The sequence below is a fragment of the Corapipo altera genome, unplaced genomic scaffold (assembly GCF_003945725.1).
Source record: "Corapipo altera isolate COAL_440 unplaced genomic scaffold, ASM394572v1 60630, whole genome shotgun sequence".
Classification (NCBI taxonomy): Eukaryota; Metazoa; Chordata; class Aves; order Passeriformes; family Pipridae; genus Corapipo; species Corapipo altera.
The window spans coordinates 71,833-80,371 of record NW_020885082.1 but is presented as its reverse complement, the minus strand read 5'-3'; positions in this window follow the sequence as shown (position 1 = coordinate 80,371).

The following is an 8,539-nucleotide window of genomic DNA, read 5'->3' as shown; positions in this document are numbered from 1 at the left end:
GTCAAGAGAACAAATGGCCTGCTTAAGCGATTTTAAAAGCCCCAAAATTCAAGTTGGACTGGACAATTATGGGATGCTGTAAAAATGATGAATGACGGGGAGTAAACAGATGTCCTAGACTCACAGCCTTTTACCCACAGCCTCTGTCTTTAATATCAGCAACATTGAAACCTGAAAATAATCAAGAGCCTTCCTATTTCCCAGGACAACCTGTATTAGTGGAATTGCCTTCTGTAGGAGCTGTACCCATGGTACTCACTGCTCCCTTAAATATGTACACTTGGAGAGCAAAAGATGCTTATGGTAAAGAACATAAGTGCTTGGTGGATTACCCCTTTATTTTCATGTCAGCCCTAGAAAGGGCTGAGCAGATCTTTTCTTTTCTTTTACAGGTAACTGTTTAACATGGAAAATACCTGGAGCTGTGAATGGAAGACCTCCAGTTTGGACTGTGGTTCACTGTTCTAATATTAAACCTGTTGGTAACTGTATTTATAATATGTTGGTTATGCTTATATGGTTATTTGTGTTGTGCATGTGCTCAGCAGAGCAGACCGCTGGAGGCAAGATACATCAGAACCTCACCTGGGAATTAATCAAAGGGTTTGTCAAAATATGGAACCATACCGATCAAGGTATATGTGTTGCTTTACTGGAATCTGTTGATCAAAGTTTATGATTTTTTATACCACTGAATTTATCCTTTATCTTCAATATGACCAATGCAATCTCTCCAATGTGCCTACCCACATGTTGGGCAAGTGTGAAGTAAGATAGTATGCAGGTATCCCCAAAATGCCAGGCAGTGGAAGGATTGTAGGAAAATTTATTTCCAAAGTCGAGAACACTAGATGTAAAAAAAGATTATCCTAACGGTGCTCCAAACACTGGACCTGAGAAAGACATGCTCCCTGTTCTTCTCAGGGCTTTTATCATCACTGGCCCCCCTAGCCCTCCCTGCCGCAGAGGCCCCTAACATGTCTTTGAGTGCTTATCTCTCTCCTCATAGAAGAAAGAGCCTCTCTGGAATGCAGGAGGAGAAAACATCCAAAACTGTCTTTGAGAAAGATGATGCTTCTCAGCAGGAAATCTTTCTTAAGCAAAAAACTCTATCTCCTTGTAGTGAAATCTTCCAGAAAGGATATTCTATCCTTAGAGCAAGAAAGGAGTCTGGATAGACTGGGAAGGTACTCCTATGATTCATGGAGCTTACCAAACTTACAACCCTCCTCCGATGCACCTTGGGATTGGATGTTAGACCAAGAATCATGTAAAGCCACATGCCCAAAGATAAATGTGACCATTTTATCTCGACCTGAATCCCTTCATCCAGTCACTGACAACAGTGAAGGTGAACTTCGACCCGAAACTATAACCTTTGAGGAATATAGCAGCATTCAGCCATGCTATTTTTACCCATGGGACCTACTATTTGACCCATTATACACAGATTAATATGAAGGTAATTACACTACAACTTTTAACCCCCTTTGGTGTGTGCAACTTCCTAATGTAACGAATGTACCAGAAAAACTTAATGTGGGCATGGTCTGTAAAAGCATTATTTGAACCCAAATTTGCAGAACCTAAATTTACCATACTTCAACCAGAAGACAATTCTCTATTCAATTGCTCAGAGGTTATAACATGCAAAGAAGGGCCAGGAGATCCTCTGGAAATGTGGTTTTTGCTCAGAGTTTGAACACTAATAAGAGATATATGTACTTGCTGGGGATATCCCTCAAAAGGCTGGAGAAATCAAGATGAGGACTGTAACACCACCCACCTACATCTTGTTAACCAGTGAAGAATTCCCATTATTCATTATCCAATGCAAGGCACCCCAATAAGTACTGAACCAAAAGTTGTCATCCTTGATTCTCCAGATACAACTGATTGTAAAACTGCAAAGTATATAGCCCCTCTAGGGATGGCCTGGGGGTGCTCTAATGGGAAATTTTATTCACATTTATCATTAGAACACCATGTTGGACTAAAGTGTGGAGTTGGAATTCCCTCCTTTTGCCTCAGATGTGTCTTTACTTTCACTAAAGTGTCCAAGGGATGCCACGATGGCAGTGTTCCCTCTTCAGAGGCAACAAAAAGACCAGAATGGGCAATTAAAGGAATCAGCATTAAACCCTCTCCTTGTTTCTTGAAAACTTTTTTACCCTCTATGTTACCTTAAAAAGACACCAATTTATATTAGAAAACATTACCTGGCAATTAAGTTTATTGAGTAATTGGACACAACATGCATTTGGTGAACTAAACACCCAAGTTCAGCAAACTACTAAAATGACCTTACAAAATAGGTTAGCCCTAAATATGATATTATTGAAAGAACAAAGAGTATGTGGGATGTTAAATTTATCTGAAACTGAATGCCGTGTAACCATCCATAATGCTCTGACCTCCATTGAGGAGGCATGCGATAAGATGAAAGAAATAAGTGACCACACTATAGATTTATTTTACGTCATGCAACCACGAGAATTGTTTGATGGATCATGGGTCACTACTATCCTAGAGTCTCTAGGGTTCACAGGATGGGGAAAATGGTTAGCACAAATTGGAATAGGAATTGTCATTGAATTTATGTTCTTAATTATCGGCATTGGGCTAGTTAAATGCATGATAAGGTGCTTGCTTATCTTACTTTCCACCTCTGTTCCCTATACTTGTATCATCACCATGGAATAAGACTACATTGATGTTCCCTAAGGCAATGTTGAATCACAGGGTGGAATGTAAAGAACTGATAAAAGTAGAACATGCTCCATCATTGCCTTCTGTTTGTTTTTGTTCGAACTGCAAGAAGCAAATTGTTTTGACTGTTAAATAACCTCAAACCTGGAGACAGCAGCACCTGCATGGGGTACCGAGACTGGGTGCATGTGGGACGTTCTGTTGTTATGTTGCTACCACCTGCTGTAAGGCACGGCACCTCCAACCCTATATAAGCAAGTACCAGAGATGTACCTGGGGGAAGAGATCAAAGACACACCTCAGGATCAGACACTCCAAGCAGAAGATCAAAAGCGGGAAACCCTGCCCCCCACACGAGCCATAGGGACATGCTGCAGTCCCCACACTCTCAGATTGGCTCCCGGACTTCCCCACACTCACAGAGCAGCTGCAGGGATTCCTCCACATTATCTAGAATGTGCAGAGACAGGGAAGCACTTGGGGTTGCACCACGCCGGCTAAGGCAGGAAACGCTGCCACCACACATGACTGGCACGTGTTGCAGGCACACACATGCCACTGCTCAGCACACTCCATGGACACACACGCTAGTGTCAGCACACACACTGTTGCCTGCACAGGAACCATGCCCCAGCACTGACCGCACAGCACTGCAACCAGCCCGGTCGGACCCAGGATGCGCTGCGGGGCCAACACATGCTGTGAGAACTCCACTCATGTTGCAGAGACAGAAGACCAGAGAATGACATGACAGAGATTCGCCCCCCATCACCAAGGACAAAATCCAGTGCTGAGTTCATGGTGGTGGTAACACTCTTTCCTGTGCTTCTTGTAATTATTCTTAGCTTTTCCAACTTTTCTCTATTTTTCCTTCTTTCTGACTCTCCTATAGTTAATAAAGTTGAATTATCATTCTGGATCCCAACATTTGACCTCATTTGTGTCCTAATCTCGCTTTTGGGTATATTTGAACTCAAATTCCTTTCCACGTTTACGGATAGAGGCACACTTTGCCTCTTTGTACCTAAGCAGATTGGAACACTGGTCTTACATGGGTCCCTTTCCATGGGAAGCAGTCCTTCAGGCACAGCCTGCTCCAGCTTGGGTCCCCCACAGGGTCACAAGTCCTACCAGGAAACCTGTTCCAGTGTGGGCTCCTCTTTCCATGGGTCCACAGGTCCCTGCCAGGAGCCTGCTCCTGTGTGGTCTTTCCATGGGGTCTCCTTTGGGCAACCACCTGCACCAGCGTGAATGTCCTCCACAGGCTGCAGGTGGATCTCTGCACCCCTGTGGACCTCCATGGACTGCAGGGGCACAGCTGCTTCACCATAGGCTGCACCACAGGTTGCACCACAGGCTGCAGGGGTATCTCCGCTCAGGTGCCTAGAGCACCTCCTGCCTCTCCTTCTCCACTGACCTTGGTGCCTGCAGAGCTGTTCCTCTCATATATTCTCACTCCTCTCTCCTCTGGCCACAATTATATCTATGCAAGAACTCTTTTTTTCCTTCTTAAATATGTTATCCTAGAGGCATTGCTACCATCTCTGATTGGCTTGGCCTTGGCCAGCTGCAGGTCCATCTTGGAACTGGCTGGCATTGGCTCTGCTGGCCATGGGGGAAGCAGCTGATTACAGAAGCCGTCCCTGTAGCCCCCTACTACCAAAACCTGGCCACACAAACTCAATACAGCAGGTGTACACAATGGTGTACTGGTTTCGGTTTCGTCATTCTCCCTGCTACATCAGTCAATACAGCAGGACCAGGGAAGTGATTGTCCCCCCCTGTACTCAGCAGTGGTGAGGCCGCACCTTGAGTACTGTGTCCAGTTCTGGGCCCCTCACTTCAAGAAAGACACTGAGGTGCTGGTGTGGCAGTAAATCTGCAGTATATGAGAAAACTGTGGTTTAAACATGTTTCAAAATGGCTTTTTGTAGTCTCTTTGCTAACTCATGCTTTCTTCTTCCCAAGACCCCCCACAACAAGTGTTATCCCATGCAGGAATGTCCTGGGAAGATGTCCTAAGGTGTTCTCATTGGACCTTGTTAACCCCTTCCTGTGATTGGGTGTTCCTGTAAGCCCCTTGAGACTTCTAATTGGTTACTCTGTGAGTCCTTCTAACCCTATAAATGTAACCCCCCCAACAATAAACCCTCTCTTGCCTCCTCTCTGCGCCCGGTGTGCTGTCTCTGTGCCTGCCATGGAGCCACGTGGGTGGGAGGAGGGGAGAGCACCTCTCCCCTCCAGGCTCAGGACCTGAAGAAACCCCTGGCGCTGGAGTTCCCCCCCCCATCCACTTAAGCCGTCGGAAATGGTTCCTCAGATGGAAATGGAACTAGAACTGGGCCGCCCCACACCATGGGGGGAAAGAGATCCAGAAGCTGGAGAGAGTCCAGAGAGGGGCAACAAAGCTGGTGAAGTGTCTAGAGAGTAAGTCATATCAGGAGTGGATGAGGGAGCTGGGGTGGTTTAGGTTGACGAAAAGGAGGCTCAGGGGAGAGAGACCTTATTGCTCTCTACAACTACCAGAAAGGAGGTTGTAGCCAGGTGGGGGTCAGCCTCTTCTCCAAGCAGTTAGTGACAGGACTGCGCCAGTAGAGGTTCAGGTTGGACATCAGGAGGAATTTCTTCACAGAAAGGGCTGTTAAAATTGAAATGGGCTACCCAGAGAGATGGTGGAGTCACCATCCATGAAGATGTTCAAGTGCCATGGTCTAGTTGACAAGGTGGTATGTGGGGGGAGATGGCAGGCCCATGGAACCTCCGGGCCCCCTGGAAGTAGAGGAGTTTGAGGCGTTAAAGGGAGTAAGACTGTTCCCTTGAGAAAAGTAGAGATAACTGCACGTTCCCATGGAAATAGCCCTGAGTGCTGGACAATGCAAGGTCGGAGCTGCTTGACAAACTGCAGGTGTTGCATTCCTGGATGTTTTGTAAGAACATGTTTGTAGTGTATGTGTGGGAAAAGTGGAAGTTGGCACTAATAAAAAAGCTGCCTGTTCAGCGTAGCAGGCAGACATCTCTCTGGCTCTTCATCCTAGTGTGTCTCTTCATCCTAGTGTGTGTGTGTCGCGTGTCTTTCTTCCCCCACAGGACCAAGGCCTGTCGACAGATACCCAGCGACAGTGGTGATCAGTTGTATTCATGTTTAGATGCTGCCATTTTTGGTCTGTGTTTTTGGCCAAGCCACCTGTGAGAGTCTGTTCTTTTCCTGCCAAGTTATGAGAAAACAAGCACTGATAAATGAGAACTTCATCCTTGAAGGAAGTATCTTCTATAAACTGAAATTAATTGGTGACTGGCTATTGGCCGACGGCCCTCCAAGGACATTTGAAGGAGAAAGTGAAGAGGAGGATGATGAAGTAAGCCCCCAGACTCATTTAGAAAAGACCCCCCAAGGTGTAGCATGCAGGCGCAGGGAAATTCCAATGTACACACGTGTGCGCAGAAGGGGCACCACTTACATAACAGGAGAGGGACCGAAGCTGGGCGGTGCTGGCCACACCTGCTCAGGTAGACGTCATAGGTTAATTGTATTAAAAGCAGATAGTTCTTGCTGGGAGCGGGTTCAAGCTTCACATGGAGGACAATGTTGCTTTGGCAGGGATGCCTGCCATTTCGTGAGCCTGCCAACGCTCCAAGGATGCAGGTTCTACTATGGGGAATTTTAAGAATTCTGGGGTCAGTAAGACAACCTCATAAATAACGTCTGAGTGAGTGGGGGGTTGTCTTGGGGTTTGTTTCCCTTCTCTTTCCTGTCTCTCAGCTTCTCGTTTTGTTGGCTACTTCTTTGTAATAAATATTGGTTTGTTGAGCTTTCAATGGTGTATTGGTTTCGGTTTCAGCATTCTCCCTGCTACATCAGTCAAAGGTTGGACTTGATGATCTTGGAGGTCTTTTCCAACCTAAATGATTCTGTGATTTTGTGATCCCTGGAAGAGTTCAATGTCAGGTTTGTTGGGGCTTGAGCAACCTAAGCTACTGAAAGATGTCCCTACTCCCAGCAGGGGGGTGGGAACTAGATGATCTTTACAGTTCCCTTCAAACCGAAGCCATGCTATGAATACAGAGTTCTCACTACTCTAATAAATTAATATTAAAAAATTGCATTGAGAATGCAGTGTTTCCCTGCGGTCTATAGATATCTTCCAGATGATTAGAAGAGTGAAGGTGGTAGAAGCACTGAAAGGTATTAACACTAATCATAGAATCATTTAGGTTGGAAAAGACTGTTAAGATCACTGAGTCCAACCATAAACCTAATGCTGCCAAGTCCATCACTAAACCATGCTCCAAAGTGCTACGTCTACACGTCTTTTAAATACCTCTAGGGATGGTGACTCAATCACTTCACTGGGAAGCCTGTGCCAATGCTTGACAATCCTTTCAGTGAAGAAATTTTTCCTACTATCCCATCTAAACCTCTCCTGGCACAACTTGAAGCCATTTCATCTCGTCCTATCTCTTGTTACTTAGGAGAAGAGACCAACCCCCACCTCACTACAACCTCCTCTCATGTAGTTGTAGAGAGCAATAAGGTCTCCCCTGAGCCTCCTTTTCTCCAGACTAAACAACCACAGCGTCCTCAGTTGCTCCTCTTAAGACTTCTATTCTCAACCATTCAACAGTTTCATTGCTCTTCTTTGGACACACTCCAGCACTTTAATGTCTTTCTTGAAGTGAGGGGTCCAAAACTGAACACAGTAATCAAAGTGTGGTCTCAACACTGCCGAGTACAAGAGGACGATCACTTCCCTGGTCCTGCTGGCCACACTATTTCTGATACCAGCCAGGATGCCACTGGCCTTCTTGGCCACCTGGGCACACAGCTGGCTCATATTCAACCCACTGTCAACCAACCTGTGATTCTTTTCTGCCAGGCAGCTTTCCAGCAACACTTTCCCAAATCTGTAGTGTTTGTAGAAGCCTAGAAGATAAGCGGGCTAATGTGTGTGTCTCAAACACCAATAGCCAGATGACTGTGGAGCCAACCAAGGACTGCTGGTAATAACAGTCAAGGATTGTTGGCAAGAACATGCTATGAGGGGCCATACAGAGGTAGGGCAGCACTTTTCTGGAATAAACGTCCTTTTTCCAGTTCCTGGAACACAGCACAGGCACAGGAATGAGGCCGAGAATCGGGCATGGAATGTAGGTGGTAACAGATACTGGATTCGAATCTCATTGAATTATATAATTTTATGTGGGTCAGAGCCAACTCACTGTGTGTGTGTGGGGGGGGGGGGGGGATGGGGGGTTTTTGGGGTGGGGTTTTGGTGGGGGGGGGGGCTACAGGGGTGGCTTCTGTTAGAAGCTGCTAGAAGCTTCCCCTGTCCTGTGGAGCCAATGCCAGCCAGTTCCAGGACGGACTTCCTGCTGCTGGCCAATCAGGAGTAATAGTAATGCCTCTGTGATAACATATTTAAGAAAAGAAGATTGTCGTGCAGAAGAAATTCCAGCCAGGGAAGAACGGAGCGAGAACACGGGAACAACAAGGTAGACACCAAGGTCAGTGCAGAAGGAGGGGGAGGAGGTGCTCCAGGCACTGGAGCTGAGGCCCCTGCAGCCCGTGGTGAAGACCATGGTGAAGTAGGCTGTCCCCCTGCAGCCCATGGAGGACCATCGGGGTGCAGAGACCCACCTGCAGCCCATGGAGGAGCCCATGCTGGAGCAGGTGGATGCATGAAGGAGTCTGTGACCCCATGGGAGGTCCAGGATGGAGTAGGGTCCTGCCAGAGACCTGCAGCCCATGGAGAGGGAAGCCCACGCTGGAGCAGGTTTTTCCTGGGTAGGACTTGTGGCCCCTGTGGGGGACCCATGTCAGTACAGCTCATTC